Source organism: Cherax quadricarinatus, chromosome 77, assembly GCF_038502225.1.
Source record: "Cherax quadricarinatus isolate ZL_2023a chromosome 77, ASM3850222v1, whole genome shotgun sequence".
Lineage (NCBI taxonomy): Eukaryota > Metazoa > Arthropoda > Malacostraca > Decapoda > Parastacidae > Cherax > Cherax quadricarinatus.
The window spans coordinates 21,371,301-21,391,083 of record NC_091368.1 but is presented as its reverse complement, the minus strand read 5'-3'; the positions used below and the strand labels follow the sequence as shown (position 1 = coordinate 21,391,083).

Below are 19,783 nucleotides of genomic sequence, written 5' to 3'. Positions count from 1 at the left end.
CAAAAAGGACCCAAAATCTAGGACTCTCTGCCAGAAATCTCCAGAACCACTGGCTCAGCTAGCATTTTGAAAACTAGTTAGAAAACACCATCACTAACCTATCCCAGCCCATTATTACTAAACATGCAAAAACTGTACGTGCATTTGCTCAATATCAAGAACTTAGTAAAAACATTATAATCAATATATACTTCCTCTCAGTATCTGTAAGCCTCTTAAATGTTAATCATTCCATTGTGTCCACGTTATGTTAATCAAAACTGTAATTCATCTCTACCATATTTATTAAAGCCAGATAACATGAACTAATAGAATATTCAGATTTCTAGTATTCATTGTAACTCAACTAATGACCATATGTACAATTACTGCACTGTTATTACCTTATTAATCTTAAGTTAGTGTTAAGTTTGCCTGAAATGCCCTGCATATAAAGGGGCTTTTGGCATGTATACCCAATTGTTATACTTCTTTATACACACATGTATCATGCTAAAATAAAATTATTATTATTACTGTAAAAACATACTTCCTTTCAAGATCTGGTCATGGACCAGGCCGTGGAGGTGTTGACCCACGATACACCCTCAAATATGTATAAAACTATGTATTTTTATTCTCATATACTAGTTGCATTCGCAACCGAGCTTTAAAACGACAGTCTGTCTCTTGCTTGTGTTTGTTTGTCAAGTAATTCCATTGCAAAAACACATACATACTCTATGTTTCTATAGTTTAGCAACTCCCATTTCCTTTGAATTTGTTATTTTTCTGAAGAAATTTAGTTTTAAAAATCAGAACATTAAACTGTTACAGCGAAAAGTCACCACTTTAAGAATTCAGGTTCTTGAATTGAATGTCATCTAACGTAAAAAACTGTACCTGTAAACTACAAGACTAAAAAAAAAAAAAAAAATCTTATAATCATGTACAATGCCATATTTAATCTACTTACACACACATTCGTCAAATAACGATTAGTATACCGTTTTTTTTAACACGTCCACCATTTCCCACCAATGCAAGGTGACCGCAGAAAGGAAACTTTCATCATTCCCTCTATTACTGTCTTGGCAGAGTTGTGGCAATACTACATTTTGAAAACTGCAACCTTAAATACATATATGTAACATTTATTGCCCTTGTAGTCTTAAGTTAGGCTTAAGCTTGCCCAAAATGCTCTGAATAATCATAAGCTTTCTGCATGCAATCAACTATCACCCATTTCTGTATACTATCATCTGGAAATAAACTTTGACTTTACACCTGCTGTCACTGTTTACCTAGCAGTAAGTAGGTACCTGGGTGTTTGACACCTTAAGATTTTCTTAGGATTTTTAACCCCGGAAGGTTAGCCATCCAAGGTAATCTAAAAAAGGTAGTGCATCATTGAGGGGCTGTCTGGCTTATTTCCATTGGGGTCTTCAATCTTGTCCCCCAGGATGCGACCCACATCAGTCAACTAACACCCAGGTACCTACTTGCTAGGTGAACAGGACAACAGATGTAAAGAAACGTGTTGAAATGTTTCCACCCTGCCGGGAATCAAACCCGGGCATTGTTCACCTAGCAGTAAGTAGGTACCTGGGTGTTAGTCGACTGGTGTGGGTGGCATCCCGTGGGACAAGATTAAAGGACCCCAATGGAAATAAGACTGTCCCTAGGTTGTCCTGGGTGGCTAAGCCAAGCCTCTGGGTGGCTAAGCCAAGCTTCTGGGTGGCTAAGCCAAGCTTCTGGGTGGCTAAGGCAAGCTTCTGGGTGGCTAAGCCAAGCTTCTGGGTGGCTAAGCCAAGCCTCTGGGTGGCTAAGCCAAGCCTCTGGGTGGCTAAGCCAAGCCTCTGGGTGGCTAAGCCAAGCCTCTGGGTGGCTAAGCCAAGCCTCTGGGTGGCTAAGCCAAGCTTCTGGGTGGCTAAGTCAAGCTTCTGGGTGGCTAAGCCAAGCCTCTGGGTGGCTAAGCCAAGCCTCTGGGTGGCTAAGCCAAGCCTCTGGGTGGCTAAGCCAAGCCTCTGGGTGGCTAAGCCAAGCCTCTGGGTGGCTAAGCCAAGCCTCTGGGTGGCTAAGCCAAGCTTCTGGGTGGCTAAGCCAAGCCTCTAAGTGGCTAAGCCAAGCCTCTGGGTGGCTAAGCCCCTATGTTATAATTCCGAATAAAATCTTCTGTTAATGTCTTGAAGGCTGTCAACAGAAGTGCAAACTTTCAACAATAAAAATAACAGACGTTGTTGCTAACCTGTGTCTTTACTGACAGCAAGTAACAGCAGTAACACTGACAGCAAGTAACTGCAGGAACACTGACAGCAAGTAACAGCAGTAACACTGACAGCAAGTAACAGCAGTAACACTGACAGCAAGTAACAGCAGGAACACTGACAGCAAGTAACTGCAGGAACACTGACAGCAAGTAACAGCAGTAACACTGACAGCAAGTAACTGCAGGAACACTGACAGCAAGTAACAGCAGGAACACTGACAGCAAGTAACAACACGAACACTGATGGTAAGTAACAGCAGGAACACTGACAGCAAGTAACAGCAGTAACACTGACAGCAAGTAACAGCAGTAACACTGACAGCAAGTAACAGCACGAACACTGATGGTAAGTAACAGAAGGAACACTGATGGTAAGTAACAGCAGTAACACTGACACAGCAAGTAACAGCAGTAACCCTGACAGCAAGTAACAGCAGTAACACTAACGGCAAGTAACAGCAGGAACACTGATGGTAAGTAACAGCAGTAACACTGACACAGCAAGTAACAGCAGTAACCCTGACAGCAAGTAACAGCAGTAACACTAACGGCAAGTAACAGCACGAACACTGATGGTAACAGCAGTAACACTGACAGCAAGTAACAGCAGGAACACTGACAGCAAGTAACTGCAGGAACACTGACAGCAAGTAACTGCAGGAACACTGACAGCAAGTAACTGCAGGAACACTGACAGCAAGTAACAGCAGTAACACTGACAGCAAGTAACAGCAGTAACACTGACAGCAAGTAACTGCAGTAACACTGACAGCAAGTAACAGCAGTAACACTGACAGCAAGTAACAGCAGTAACACTGACAGCAAGTAACAACAGTAACACTGACAGCAAGTAACAGCAGTAACACTGACAGCAAGTAACAGCAGTAACACTGACAGCAAGTAACAGCAGTAACACTGACAGCAAGTAACAGCAGTAACACTGACAGCAAGTAACAGCAGTAACACTGACAGCAGTAACACTGACAGCAAGTAACAGCAGTAACACTGACAGCAAGTAACAGCAGTAACACTGACGACAAGTAACAGCAGTAACACTGACGACAAGTAACAGCAGTAACACTGACAGCAAGTAACAGCAGTAACAATGACAGCAAGTAACAGCAGTAACACTGACAGCAAGTAACAGCAGTAACACTGACAGCAAGTAACAGCAGTAACACTGACGACAAGTAACAGCAGTAACACTGACGACAAGTAACAGCAGTAACACTGACAGCAAGTAACAGCACGAACACTGATGGTAAGTAACAGAAGGAACACTGATGGTAAGTAACAGCAGTAACACTGACACAGCAAGTAACAGCAGTAACCCTGACAGCAAGTAACAGCAGTAACACTAACGGCAAGTAACAGCAGGAACACTGATGGTAAGTAACAGCAGTAACACTGACACAGCAAGTAACAGCAGTAACCCTGACAGCAAGTAACAGCAGTAACACTAACGGCAAGTAACAGCACGAACACTGATGGTAACAGCAGTAACACTGACAGCAAGTAACAGCAGGAACACTGACAGCAAGTAACTGCAGGAACACTGACAGCAAGTAACTGCAGGAACACTGACAGCAAGTAACTGCAGGAACACTGACAGCAAGTAACAGCAGTAACACTGACAGCAAGTAACAGCAGTAACACTGACAGCAAGTAACTGCAGTAACACTGACAGCAAGTAACAGCAGTAACACTGAGAGCAAGTAACAGCAGTAACACTGACAGCAAGTAACAACAGTAACACTGACAGCAAGTAACAGCAGTAACACTGACAGCAAGTAACAGCAGTAACACTGACAGCAAGTAACAGCAGTAACACTGACAGCAAGTAACAGCAGTAACACTGACAGCAGTAACACTGACAGCAAGTAACAGCAGTAACACTGACAGCAAGTAACAGCAGTAACACTGACGACAAGTAACAGCAGTAACACTGACAGCAAGTAACAGCAGTAACAATGACAGCAAGTAACAGCAGTAACACTGACAGCAAGTAACAGCAGTAACACTGACAGCAAGTAACAGCAGTAACACTGACAGCAGTAACACTGACAGCAAGTAACAGCAGTAACACTGACAGCAAGTAACAGCAGTAACACTGACAGCAAGTAACAGCAGTAACACTGACAGCAAGTAACAGCAGTAACACTGACAGCAAGTAACAGCAGTAACACTGACAGCAGTAACACTGACAGCAAGTAACAGCAGTAACACTGACAGCAAGTAACAGCAGTAACACTGACGACAAGTAACAGCAGTAACACTGACGACAAGTAACAGCAGTAACACTGACAGCAGTAACACTGACAGCAAGTAACAGCAGTAACACTGACAGCAAGTAACAGCAGTAACACTGACAGCAAGTAACAGCAGTAACACTGACAGCAAGTAACAGCAGTAACACTGACAGCAAGTAACAGCAGTAACACTGACAGCAGTAACACTGACAGCAAGTAACAGCAGTAACACTGACAGCAAGTAACAGCAGTAACACTGACGACAAGTAACAGCAGTAACACTGACGACAAGTAACAGCAGTAACACTGACAGCAGTAACACTGACAGCAAGTAACAGCAGTAACACTGACAGCAAGTAACAGCAGTAACACTGACGACAAGTAACAGCAGTAACACTGACAGCAAGTAACAGCAGTAACAATGACAGCAAGTAACAGCAGTAACACTGACAGCAAGTAACAGCAGTAACACTGACAGCAAGTAACAGCAGTAACACTGACAGCAGTAACACTGACAGCAGTAACACTGACAGCAAGTAACAGCAGTAACACTGACAGCAAGTAACAGCAGTAACACTGACAGCAAGTAACAGCAGTAACACTGACAGCAAGTAACAGCAGTAACACTGACAGCAAGTAACAGCAGTAACACTGACAGCAAGTAACAGCAGTAACACTGACAGCAGTAACACTGACAGCAAGTAACAGCAGTAACAATGACAGCAAGTAACAGCAGTAATACTAACAGCAGTAAGACTGAGGTTCTTTGTTCAGTGTTGGGTTATAAGGGTCACTAACAACTGTTGTCTTATAAGGGCCACTAACAACATAAGCAGTATCGTACCCGACATCTCGGCGGCACCAACAACATTGTTGCCTCAACGCTGCATCATCACACAAAACTAACACATGTTCCTTTCTAAATAGAGACAGAAACTTGAAATTTCAAATTACATCCGGTGGACCCCCCCATGTCAAGCCCCAGCAAGCAGGACCCCCCACAAACACCCCCACCTAAGTTCAATAACCGGCTCCCCCCCACCCCACCCCAGTGGAAATAAATCACTTTCTCTGACTTTTTTTTTTTTTTATCCCGGATTTTCTACGCATATATTGCTATGTATGATAACCTGTGTAACTGTGTTTGTGTTAACTTGAATAAACTTACTTACCGTTAAAGAATAATCCGCAGACCAGGAAAAATGGAGCTAAAAGTAAGTGGATGACCAGGTGTCCCTCCTGTAGTTGCCGGCGGGTACAATGGACCAGGAGAAGTGTCCCAGGGAGAACAGGGAAAATTTATCACCTATACTCAGGGTAGAGACGTCCACACCTGACGAAGGCTGGTGCAGAAGTGCAACACTGCTGTTCAGCGGAGGCAGCAACAAGACAACAGCAGCTGTAGCAGCGACACAGTTTCTTGTTGGTGGTTTATAGGGCTGCTGGTAACTTATGTTGTAATCGGCTGAAGTTATGATAAGATTTTATTGGCATTTTTAACCCGGGAGAGGGAGGGTTATCCACCACGGTATATAATACCGACAAGATTAAATTAAGACACATGTGCAACATCTGGGTATCTTTATTGTAGACGTTTCGCCGTCCAGTCGCTTTATCAATACAAATTCTAGGACATAACTTGACCATCCTATGGAGAGGGAGCATGGACACGGGGGTCGTCCCACAGTTACTAAAAAGCAGTAAAGCAACAGCAAAGAACTACAGACCGACAGCACTAACATCCCATATCATAAAAATCTTTGAAAGGGTTCTAAGAAGCAAGTTCACCACCCATCTAGAAACTCATCAGTTACACAACCCAGGGCAACATGGGTTTAGAACAGGTCGCTCCTGTCTGTCTCAACTATTGGATCACTACGACAAGGTCCTAGATGCACTAGAAGACAAAAAGAATGCAGATGTAATATATACAGACTTTGCAAAAGCCTTCGACAAGTGTGACCATGGCGTAATAGCGCACAAAATGCGTGCTAAAGGAATAACAGGAAAAGTCGGTCGATGGATCTATAATTTCCTCACTAACAGAACACAGAGAGTAGTAGTCAACAGAGTAAAGTCCGAGGCAGCTACGGTGAAAAGCTCTGTTCAACAAGGCACAGTACTCGCTCCCATCTTGTTCCTCATCCTCATATCCGACATAGACAAGGATGTCAGCCACAGCATCGTGTCTTCCTTTACAGAAGACACCCGAATCTGCATGACAGTGTCTTCCATTGCAGACACTGCAAGGCTCCAGGCGGACATCAACCAAATCTTTCAGTGGGCTGCAGAAAACAATATGAAGTTCAACGATGAGAAATTTCAATTACTCAGATATGGTAAACATGAGGAAATTAAATCTTCATCAGAGTAGAAAACAAATTCTGGCCACAAAATAGAGCGAAACACCAACGTCAAAGACCTGGGAGTGATCATGTCGGAGGATCTCACCTTCAAGGACCATAACATTGTATCATTCGCATCTGCTAGAAAAATGACAGGATGGATAATGAGAACCTTCAAAACTAGGGATGCCAAGCCCATGATGACACTCTTCAGGTCACTTGTTCTATCTAGTCTGGAATATTGCTGCACACTAACAGCACCTTTCAAGGCAGGTGAAATTGCTGACCTAGAAAATGTACAGAGAACCTTCATGGCGCGCATAACGGAGATAAAACACCTCAATTACTGGGAGCGCTTGAGGTTCCTGAACCTGTATTCCCTGGAATGCAGGCGGGAGAGATACATGATTATATACACCTGGAAAATCCTAGAGGGACTAGTACCGAACTTGCACACGAAAATCACTCACTACGAAAGCAAAAGACTTGGCAGACGATGCAACATCCCCCCAATGAAAAGCAGGGGTGTCACTAGCACGTTAAGAGACCATACAATAAGTGTCAGGGGCCCCGAGACTATTCAACTGCCTCCCAGCATACATAAGGGGGATTACCAACAGACCCCTGGCAGTCTTCAAGCTGGCACTGGACAAGCACCTAAAGTCGGTTCCTGACCAGCCGGGCTGTGGCTCGTATGTTGGTTTGCGTGCAGCCAGCAGTAACAGCCTGGTTGATCAGGCAGGCTCTGATCCACCAGGAGGCCTGGTCACAGACCGGGCCGCGGGGGCGTTGACCCCCGGAACTCTCTCCAGGTAAAACTCCAGGATGGCGAAACGTCTACAATAAAGATACCCAGATGTTGCACATGTGTCTTAATTTCATCTTGTCGGTATTATATACCATTCTTGCACAACTTGTCAGACACTGCAACATCATGGAATCTTGATTCTGAGGACATGTACATAACCTTCACGACTACGACAATTACTACTACAACTAACCCATCACTTTGGGAAGGACCTACTTCCACTGGGAAATCCCGCCTACCAGTGACTGTGCCCTCGTCTGCTACACCTGACGTTACTATATAAGTGCCAGGCTCCCTGCTTCTGCTTCAGGAAGAGGAAGAGCATTCCTCTGCTAGCTTCCGCACTGGACAGACGTACCTGTTCCCGATTGGCTGCATGCTTTGCTTGCTCCTGATTGGTTACCTTGCGATCCTCTTGCTGGAAGAAGCTTTTGTGTTTGTTGAAGAAAAATTGCACTGATTTTCTTGTTTCAAGAAGACATTGCCTGATTGGTTGATTTCTGGACATTCTTCATCTTGGCTCCAGGATTCTGTGCGTCGCTGGCTGCCTGCTCCATGGCAGACCGTTAGCCTCTGCACTCTTGCAGCTGGGTGAAGTCTTCCCACCTCATCCTGTTGGGTGTCGTCTGCTGATACATTGTTCACAAGCAACACCACCACACCTCTGCACTTTGTGTATGTGTAATCCTGGCATACCGACATCCTCTTACCCATGTTCGGTTGTGACAGCATCTCGGAGAATTGGACAGCTTTTTTTTAACCAATATCTTTTTTGTGTGTGACACGGGTTTAGCTCTCTGTTGTGCCGTAATCTCCTCAGAGGCCAGTCAAACCCTCTTCATTGAGGTGGTTAAAGATCCCCACACAGTGGATCGGCTTGACTACATCGCTCTGGAGACACCAGCACCTTTCTCTACTCTCTAAGTTTTTCTTCTTTTTTTCTGGATCGGCTGGACCTGCTCCTGCGTCGGTAGGAGTATTCGTCTGGTCCGGTGCCCGTGGCTGCATTCCTTGTAATTAACGCACGGGAAGCCTCATCTTGGCAGGTACACTATACAACACAAACATGTCCTGTCAGAATTACGCACTTGACGCCCCTTAGACGCCACTTACGATTCATGCAGCATCCCCACCTGTGCTGTTGTCATCATGGCAACTGCACAGAGACCCAGTTTTCCGACAATGGCCCTTATGTTAAAGTACTCTAAAGATGACAAGGATACGATTGATTATGCTTCTACCTTTTTCAACATTACCCAGGCTCGGATGATAAACATCTTCAAGACACATACTGGTTGTAAAGTAAATCTAGATCCTGTCAATTATGACCTATGTACCAGTAAGGAAGTCCGAGAAAAGCTCTTTCAGGCAGGTTTTGCTATCGATTGGGCTCCTGATCATAAGGCCAGGAGCAGAGTTGTGGCAAAATTTGAAGACTCATCCCTGATTAACGAATACAACCAGAACAAAGACGCCTTGATGACAGACATTTCCTCTCAAAATCATGTCACAGTTGAGGAACTTTTTCACCCTGAACGTACTAACATTCTTAAGATCAGATGTTCCACTCCAGATGAGGCTGATAAGTTGTTCAAACATGGTGTTCGAGCAAACTTCTTTCTTCTTCCACCTACTTCATTGCTTCTCCGTATGTTCCTATTCATCAGTGCTATAAATGCCTTGAGTTTGGACATTTAAAGAATACTTGTAACAAGCAACAGCTGTGTTCTAAGTGTTCTTCTACAGGCCACACATGGCAGAAATGTACCAACCCTCCAAAATGCTTGCACTGCTCTCAGTCACATTCAGCTACTTCTTTCAATCGCCCTACTCGTAAGGAATATGTTTCTTCCTTACGAAAAGATCAACCTCTAAACCTTCCAAACCCAGTCTTGACTCCATGCTCACAAACACAGACAACATCCTCCTCCACTTACCAACCAAATACTTCTGTTCCTCCTGCTTCCATTTCTACAGCTTATCCTTCCTATGCTGCTGCTGCACAAACAAACCTTCCCTCGGCTTCTTCTTCCTCCAAACAATCTAATATCCTTGAGGCCATTGTGCTCACTGCTGTCTACTGTCACAAAGCATTTAAAAGTGCCAACTATCCCACGATGCTGAATGATCTTTTAAAAGCCAACAATTTTGAACCCATCATTTTCCCTCCTGATTTCTTTCTTCCCAAGGATGAACCTTTTCCCAACACATCTCTCTCCACTCCAGAAACTCCTCTTCATGCTTCTACTCAGGCAGACCCTTCTCTTCCCTCCCGTATTCCAAATCCTTTCCTTCTAATCCTTCTACCTGCTCTGGCTCCAGCACAAAAAGATCTCAATCTCGTTCTACCTCTATTCGTCCATCTCGTTCTCCTTCTCACAAGTCTCGATCTCCTACTATGAAACAAAATTATACTGACTCTCCCAAATTCAACGATTGTTTGGATACAGTTCAGTACTTAATAAATCAACCCTCGTCCTCTCCCTCTCGCCACAACTCATCCTCTCGTCCTTCCTCTACATCTCGTCTCACCTCCTCCTCCCGCCCCCTCTCATCTTCCCCTCCCCGTCCTGAATCCAGAAACCGTAAAACACAACCGATCAAATATAGATCAGGTGATGGTACACTCATGATGGGTTATCAAGATAACCATAAGAAAGACTTACATTTCCCATCATCAAGAAACCCCAACCATGGCCCTTAAGGTTATTCAATTTAACATACGAGCTTATAACGCAAACAAACACATTCTTGCTGACCTCGATGAATCTGAACAACCAGACGTGTTGTTATTAAACAGCACGTGTGTGCGTGATGATCAACGTGTCAGACACTTAGGATACACAGCCCGTCAATCCCCTGCCGAAAACTGGAATGGCGTAGCTATTCTTGTTAAAGGCACCATTAAACATGAGTTCTTATCCCTTCCATTTACATATTCTCACAGCATGGCTGTGAAAATTTACACGACACACGGACCCATCATCCTCTACACGACATATACCAGACCCAACCAAAACATTAACATTCATGATTTAACCATTCTTTTTAATCACACACATCTCCCTGTATACCTACTTGCCGACCTCAATGCCAAACACACTGACTTCCATGACAACTCCACAAATTTGCATGGTAGGCAACTTCATACACTTGTAACACAGAAACATCTCATTCACCTTGGACCTTACTTCCCAACAGTCTTTACATACAATGGCCAAGGCACCCCTGATAAAAATTTTACAAACAGAGCTAGTAATCGCTTACATCACTACACAACACCAGGACCGCTCTCTGGATCTGACCACATTCCTATCATTTTTCATATTTCCTCAAATCCTATACTCATTCCAGTTCGCCCATCTCCAGCTTACTCTCAGGCGGATTGGGATCTGTTCAAACAACGCCTAAACACTCTTGATCTCACACACAACTATGACAATAGGCCAGTATCAAACATAGACACACAAATTCAACGCATTCAACAATCAATTACCCAAGCCGCTACAGAGGTTGTTCCAATGACACACCACAAAGTACGTTACTCTTTCCGCCCATCAGAAAGAACAAAAAGACTACTCACATGTTACAGACACCGTTTCCTAGCAAACCAAGGCAGACTAAATATCATCCGATGGGACCTCACTATTTTACGTACACATTTCATCCATAGCCTAGATGATGACCATGCCTGATATTGGCAATCAATTATAAACACAACAGATGTCCAGCGTACAAGAGATCCCAAAGCATTCTGGTCATCCATTCGCAGACTTACAGGCACCCCTGCTTAGCGCTTCTTTTTGATTATAATAATAACAATACAGGCACCCCACGATCCACAAGTTTAAGACACATAAATCACAACAACAGACAGATCTCTGGCCCTGCTGAAGCTGTACATATTTTCAAAGACATATGGGAAAACATCTTCCACCCACATCCACCAGACCAAGCTGTCATAGCACACACATTAGACATAGAGCGATGGGTATCCAATCATTACCTGGAGTTTACCTGGAGAGAGTTCCGGGGGTCAACGCCCCCGCGGCCCGGTCTGTGACCAGGCCTCCTGGTGGATCAGAGCCTGATCAACCAGGCTGTTGCTGCTGGCTGCACGAATCCAATCATAAGCCTAAACACCCTATCCTCCACGCATCCTCTAAACTCTCCTTTTACTCTAGATGATGTTCACTCTTTACTAACACACCTTCCAAAAAAAGCTTCAGGTGCTTCAGGTCTATCACATTCTGCCCTTCGTCACCTTCCACTTTCTGTTGTTTCCGCTATCACTGACCTGCGTGCCTCGTTGTGCTCCGGGTTATCTCGTGTTTTCACGGTCGCTCTTACGTGCTAGAACTTTAATTTGTGTCATCAATCCTATACGATACATCCCTCTAGCGCCTGGAACCAATCTTGGGCGGAAAACATTATATACTGAGTCAAAAAAGGAGAATTAGTGTGCACTACCTAGCAGAGTTTACTGCCAGAGGGGAATCATAGGCCTGTGTCCCGTGTGGAAAAAAAATAATAATAATTGAACTTTTCGTGTCAGAGGAAAGAAAGTCTCCCTGATAACATTGAGTATACATAGTGTATAGTGTATACTACAGTGGCTCCCTAGTATATTGATGATAAAGGCTAAAGTGTCATTTGAAAACAGGTGAATTTGTAAATGAAGTGATAAGCCTATAGAGGCAGGTGCCAGAAGTCGCCAGAAACTTACCACAGGTCAGCTGTTTTTAATAATCTTCCTGGCTTGCTAGTGTACTCGCATATAATCAGGGGTGTCACTAGCACGTTAAGAGACCATACAATAAGTGTCAGGGGCCCGAGACTGTTCAACTGCCTCCCAGCACACATAAGGGGGATTACCAACAGACCCCTGGCAGTCTTCAAGCTGGCACTGGACAAGCACCTAAAGTCAGTTCTGGATCAGCCGGGCTGTGGCTCGTACGTTGGTTTGCGTGCAGCCAGCAGCAACAGCCTGGTTGATCAGGCTCTGATCCACCAGGAGGCCTGGTCACAGACCGGGCCGCGGGGGCGTTGACCCCCGGAACTCTCTCCAGGTAAACTCCAGGTAATACCAGTGAAGAGCAGAATACAGTGTTGTAGTAGCAACTAACCAGTATTATAATGGTACTTAGTGGAGTGGAGTGACTTTCATTAGTTTCTTTTTCTTGAAATACGAGACGTTACTGTGAATTTCATATAACCTGTAGTTACCAGCGGTCGCAATATACACAACGAGAAGCAATTATTACTACAGAAAAAGCGTCCTTCCTCCAAAATTTGCACCAGTCAACTATAGTGATAATATAGCATTTATTGTGGTGGAGACGGAAAAAAAAAATAGAAAAGCCAGATACAGCGATTGATAAACAAGGAGGTCGACCGTTCGTCATTGTAGGAGCTGCCAGATATCACCGGCTCTTCAACACGCAAGTTATACTTTTGTATCAGTCAAATCACATATTACTCGGGTAGATAATTTCCAGTAGATCCTTCATGTGTTAGCTCAAATCACCGACCAGTATGTTTTAAATAAGTGACCCACTGATCAGAGCAGATCGACTGGTCCGAACCCTTGACTGGTCCGAACCCGGGACTGGTTTCAAACAGTTTCGTTGGACAATAAAGCAGACTGTAAACGGATGGGGTTGTAGGCACCCTTATAAACACAAACATTAAAAATCAGGAACGTGACGGTAAGCTGTCCAATATACAAAAAGAGTTAGAAACAGAAATACAAATAGCTAGAGCTTCATTTAAGGTTATTAATATAATATTCAAGAGGTTGCTAGTAGAATTGCAGTAAATCAACCATTCAAATCATTATGAAGCTGTGTGTAGTCTGTGGTCAGTCAAACAAACGGGCTTCCACATGGATAAATTGTCATTTTTGTGGAAATTGGTGTCACGCCCCTTGTGCAGATATCCCAGAACTAGCTACAAGCAGTATTAAAACAGAGAAGTGTTTTTGGGTATGCCCAAATGAGGAAAATCTGCGGACTAAAATCACAAGGGTATTAAAAGAGGACAACATCAAAGCTGCTTTCATAGAAAACCTGGAAGCTTTCTACAACAGATGGGAACATAAAAAGTCTGGGCTGAATGGTACTGCCCTTGATACTGGCCATGTAGTCACAAACTGTAAGGCTGGAGGTGATGTCCTGGTAGTCAGTAAATGTGGGGCTGATAGTGCTGTCCTGGGAGACAGTAATGGTGAAGCTGGAGATACTGTCCTGGGAGACAGTAATGGTGAAGCTGGAGGTGCTGTCCTGGGAGACAGAAATGGTGAAGCTGGAGATACTGTCCTGGGAGACAGTAATGGTGAAGCTGGAGATTTTGTCCAGGTAGTCGGGAATTATACGCAGGAAGGAATACATATAAATGACCTCATAGGGGACAGGAGCCATAGTAGGGAAACAAGTGTAGTCAAAGATAAGATAAAACCAATATTGCAAACTAGAAATACCGCAGGAAATAGCAAACAAGAGGACTCCAATAGCAATAGTGAGGATAAATTACCAAAAACAACTGGTGGGAGCTCCATTGTTGGTGCTAGGGAGGATAGAAGTAAGACAGGGAAACATGCACCAACAGGGAATACAGTCACAGACACCCAAGGCAAGCGGAAACCAAGCCTGTGCACATACTATGCACTTGGTATCTGCTGGCATGGGAAATCTGGAAAAACAGATGGGACATGCAACTATGACCACCCTAGAAAATGCCATGCCCATATGACAACAGGAAAATGCAAACTCCCTTCCTGTAAGCTTTTTCACCCTGAAATGTGTACCTCTTCAGTACAGGAAAGACTGTGCTATAACTTAAATTGCCAGGCATACCATCTAAAGGGGACAAAAAGATACAAAACATCCAGGCCATGGGAAAACCTGGGTAGCCACAGCCACTCAAGAGGGAGAGGTTTTTTAGTGCCAGGAAGGAAAAAAAACTGGCAGGAAATGGCAGAAATCGTACACCAAATCCAGTCATTCCTGGAGTGGAACCACAGTCGATGGCCTCCACTCCAAACCAACAGATACAGATACTAATGCCGGAAAAAAAATCCCCCCCAGTACCAACAATACCACCAGTCCGATAACATTCTTCTTTGCAAATATACAGGGTCTAAAGCCAGCAACAAACAACAAAATACCTTTCATCCGTGGACTGCTTGCAGAGGCAAAGGCAATGTTCGCGGCTTTCACTGAGACCCACATAAAGGATCACTTGGACAATGAAATATGGATCCCAGGTGACAACCTATACAGATGTGACAGAGTGAACAGGCAAAAGGGGGGGGGGGGTTGGCCTGTACATTGCAGAGTCACTTGTTTGCACAGAACTGCTTAATGCCCCAAATGACGTAGTGGAAATTTTAGCAGTAAAGGTCGAGAACCAAAACCTAGTCATTGTGGTAGTCTACAAGCCTCCGGATGCAACATCCCAGCAATTCCAGGAACAGCTGTTAAAAATTGACCACTGTCTGGAAAATCTTCCAGCTCCTGCACCCAACATCTTGCTCCTGGGGGATTTCAACTTAAGGCACCTAAAATGGAGGAATATAGCAAATAATATTGTTGCAGTAATAACACCAGGAGGCAGCTCTGATGAAAATTCACACTCACACGAGCTTTTAAATCTCTGCACAAAATTCAATTTAAACCAGCAAATAATAGAGCCTACTAGACTGGAGAATACACTAGACCTCATCTTCACTAACAATGATGATCTGATAAGAAATGTCACAATATCAAAAACAATATACTCAGATCACAACATAATTGAGGTTCAGACATGTATGCGTGGAGCCCCAGACCGACAAAATGAGACTAGTCACGAGGGAGCATTCACCAAATTCAACTTCAATAACAAAAACATAAAGTGGGACCAAGTAAACCAAGTCCTAACCGATACAAAACAAATTCTGGCCACAAAATAGAGCGAAACACCAACGTCAAAGACCTGGGAGTGATTATGTCAGAGGATCTCACCTTCAAGGACCATAACATTGTATCAATCGCATCTGCTAGAAAAATGACAGGATGGATAATGAGAACCTTCAAAACTAGGGAGGCCAAGCCCATGATGACACTCTTCAGGTCACTTGTTCTATCTAGGCTGGAATATTGCTGCACTCTAACAGCACCTTTCAAGGCAGGTGAAATTGCCGACCTAGAAAATGTACAGAGAACTTTCACGGCGCGCATAACGGAGATAAAACACCTCAATTACTGGGAGCGCTTGAGGTTTCTAAACCTGTATTCCCTGGAATGCAGGAGGGAGAGATACATGATTATATACACCTGGAAAATCCTAGAGGGACTAGTACCGAACTTGCACACGAAAATCACTCACTACGAAAGCAAAAGACTTGGCAGACGATGCACCATCCCCCCAATGAAAAGCAGGGGTGTCACTAGCACGTTAAGAGACCATACAATAAGTGTCAGGGGCCCGAGACTGTTCAACTGCCTCCCAGCACACATAAGGGGGATTACCAACAGACCCCTGGCAGTCTTCAAGCTGGCACTGGACAAGCACCTAAAGTCAGTTCCTGATCAGCCGGGCTGTGGCTCGTACGTTGGTTTGCGTGCAGCCAGCAGCAACAGCCTGGTTGATCAGGCGCTGATCCACCAGGAGGCCTGGTCACAGACCGGGCCGCGGGGGCGTTGACCCCCGAAACTCTCTCCAGGTAAACTCCAGGTAATATAAGTTGGGAAGATATACTAAGCAACACAGAGCCAAACTTATGCCTAGAACAGATTAACTCGGTGGCACTCGATGTATGCACAAGGCTTATTCCTCTAAGAAAAAGGAGGAGTAGATGTAAAATAGAAAGAGACAGGCGCTCCCTTTACAGGCGACGGAAAAGAATAACAGAGCGGCTAAAAGAGGTCAATATATCTGAAATGCGCAGGGAGACACTGGTCAGAGAAATAGCAAGCATCGAACTTAAGCTAAAAGAATCCTTTAGGAGTCAGGAATCGCGGGAAGAACTAAAAGCCATAAATGAAATCGAAAGAAACCCAAAGTATTTCTTCTCCAATGCCAAATCAAAATCGAGAACAACGTCCAGTATTGGGCCCCTACTTAAACAAGATGGGTCCTACACAGATGACAGCAAGGAAGTGAGTGAGCTACTCAAGTCCCAATATGACTCAGTTTTTAGCAAGCCGCTAACCAGACTGAGAGTCGAAGATCAAAATGAATTTTTTATGAGAGAGCCACAAAATTTGATTAACACAAGCCTATCCGATGTTATCCTGACGCCAAATGACTTCGAACAGGCGATAAATGACATGCCCATGCACTCTGCCCCAGGGCCAGACTCATGGAACTCTGTGTTCACCAAGAACTGCAAGAAGCCCCTATCACGAGCCTTTTCCATCCTATGGAGAGGGAGCATGGACACGGGGGTCGTCCCTCAGTTACTAAAAACAACAGACATAGCCCCACTCCACAAAGGGGGCAGTAAAGCAACAGCAAAGAACTACAGACCAATAGCACTAACATCCCATATCATAAAAATCTTTGAAAGGGTCCTAAGAAGCAAGATCACCACCCATCTAGAAACCCATCAGTTACACAACCCAGGGCAACATGGGTTTAGAACAGGTCGCTCCTGTCTGTCTCAACTACTGGATCACTACGACAAGGCCCTAAATGCACTAGAAGACAAAAAGAATGCAGATGTAATATATACAGACTTTGCAAAAGCCTTCGACAAGTGTGACCATGGCGTAATAGCGCACAAAATGCGCGCTAAAGGAATAACAGGGAAAGTCGGTCGATGGATCTATAATTTCCTCACTAACAGAACACAGAGAGTAGTCGTCAACAGAGTAAAGTCCGAGGCAGCTACGGTGAAAAGCTCTGTTCCACAAGGCTCAGTACTAGCTCCCATCTTGTTCCTCATCCTCATATCCGACATAGACAAGGATGTCAGCCACAGCACCGTGTCTTCCTTTGCAGATGACACCCGAATCTGCATGACAGTGTCTTCCATTGCAGACACTGCAAGGCTCCAGGCGGACATCAACCAAATCTTTCAGTGGGCTGCAGAAAACAATATGAAGTTCAACGATGAGAAATTTCAATTACTCAGATATGGTAAACATGAGGAAATTAAATCTTCATCAGAGTACAAAACAAATTCTGGCCACAAAATAGAGCGAAACACCAACGTCAAAGACCTGGGAGTGATTATGTCGGAGGATCTCACCTTCAAGGACCATAACATTGTATCAATCGCATCTGCTAGAAAAATGACAGGATGGATAATGAGAACCTTCAAAACTAGGGAGGCCAAGCCCATGATGACACTCTTCAGGTCACTTGTTCTATCTAGGCTGGAATATTGCTGCACTCTAACAGCACCTTTCAAGGCAGGTGAAATTGCCGACCTAGAATATGTACAGAGAACTTTCACGGCGTGCATAACGGAGATAAAACACCTCAATTACTGGGAGCGCTTGAGGTTTCTAAACCTGTATTCCCTGGAACGCAGGAGGGAGAGATACATGATTATATACACCTGGAAAATCCTAGAGGGACTAGTACCGAACTTGCACACGAAAATCACTCACTACGAAAGCAAAAGACTTGGCAGACGATGCACCATCCCCCCAATGAAAAGCAGGGGTGTCACTAGCACGTTAAGAGACCATACAATAAGTGTCAGGGGCCCGAGACTGTTCAACTGCCTCCCAGCACACATAAGGGGGATTACCAACAGACCCCTGGCAGTCTTCAAGCTGGCACTGGACAAGCACCTAAAGTCAGTTCCTGATCAGCCGGGCTGTGGCTCGTACGTTGGTTTGCGTGCAGCCAGCAGCAACAGCCTGGTTGATCAGGCGCTGATCCACCAGGAGGCCTGGTCACAGACCGGGCCGCGGGGGCGTTGACCCCCGAAACTCTCTCCAGGTAAACTCCAGGTAAACCTCTTTAATGCTTCCCTTGCATCTGGCTATTTCCCTCCATTCTTTAAATCTGCTACTGCATGCCTCATAGCAAAACCTCGAAAAGACTTGACGGACCCAAAGAACTATAGACCTATTAGCCTCCTTGAAATTTTGGGTAAGACCTTTGAACGACCTCCACTCCAAACCAACAGATACAGATACTAATGCCGGAAAAAAAATCCCCCCCCCCCAGTACCAACAATACCACCAGTCCGATAACATTCTTCTTGGCAAATATACAGGGTCTAAAGCCAGCAACAAACAACAAAATACCTTTCATCCGTGGACTGCTTGCAGAGGCAAAGGCAATGTTCGCGGCTTTCACTGAGACCCACATAAAGGATCACTTGGACAACGAAATATGGATCCCAGGTTACAACCTATACAGATGTGACAGAGTGAACAGGCAAAAGGGGGGGGGGTTGGCCTGTACATTGCAGAGTCACTTGTTTGCAAAGAACTGCTAAATGCCTCAAATGATGTAGTGGAAGTTTTAGCAGTAAAGGTCGAGAACCAAAACCTAGTCATTGTGGTAGTCTACAAGCCTCCGGATGCAACATCCCAGCAATTCCAGGAACAGCTGTTAAAAATTGAACACTGTCTGGAAAATCTTCCAGCTCCTGCACCCAACATCTTGCTCCTCTGGGATTTCAACTTAAGGCACCTAAAATGGAGGAATATAGCAAATAATATTGTTGCAGTAATAGCACCAGGAGGCAGCTCTGATGAAAACTCACACTCACGCGAGCTTTTAAATCTCTGCACAAAATTCAATTTAAACCAGCAAATAATAGAGCAAATAATATTGTTGCAGTAATAACACCAGGAGGCAGCTCTGATGAAAACTCACACTCACACGAGCTTTTAAATCTCTGCACAAAATTCAATTTAAACCAGCAAATAATAGAGCCTACTAGACTGGAGAATACACTAGACCTCATCTTCACTAACAATGATGATCTGATAAGAAATGTCACCATATCAAAAACAATATACTCAGATCACAACATAATTGAGGTTCAGACATGTATGCGTGGAGCCTCAGACCGACAAAATGAGACTAGTCACGAGGGAGCATTCACCAAATTCAACTTCAATAACAAAAACATAAAGTGGGACCAAGTAAACCAAGTCCTAACCGATATAAGCTGGGAAGATAT

The 19,783-nt window shown here is 44.4% G+C and overlaps 1 protein-coding gene across 2 annotated transcripts in view; it reads right to left on the bottom strand.

Moving 5' to 3' along the window:
* LOC128705300 (zinc finger protein 271) overlaps positions 1-5,933 on the bottom strand; it is an 88,222-nt gene extending 82,289 nt beyond the window's left edge. The window contains exon 1 of one of the 2 annotated variants that reach the window (XM_070101499.1): positions 5,670-5,933. The gene's annotated coding sequence lies outside the window, so the exon portion shown is untranslated. Of the gene's footprint in view, positions 1-5,243; positions 5,317-5,669 lie in introns of those variants that run through there. The other variant, XM_070101500.1, reaches the window with a different exon arrangement.
* Positions 5,934-19,783: the final 13,850 nt, after the last annotated feature.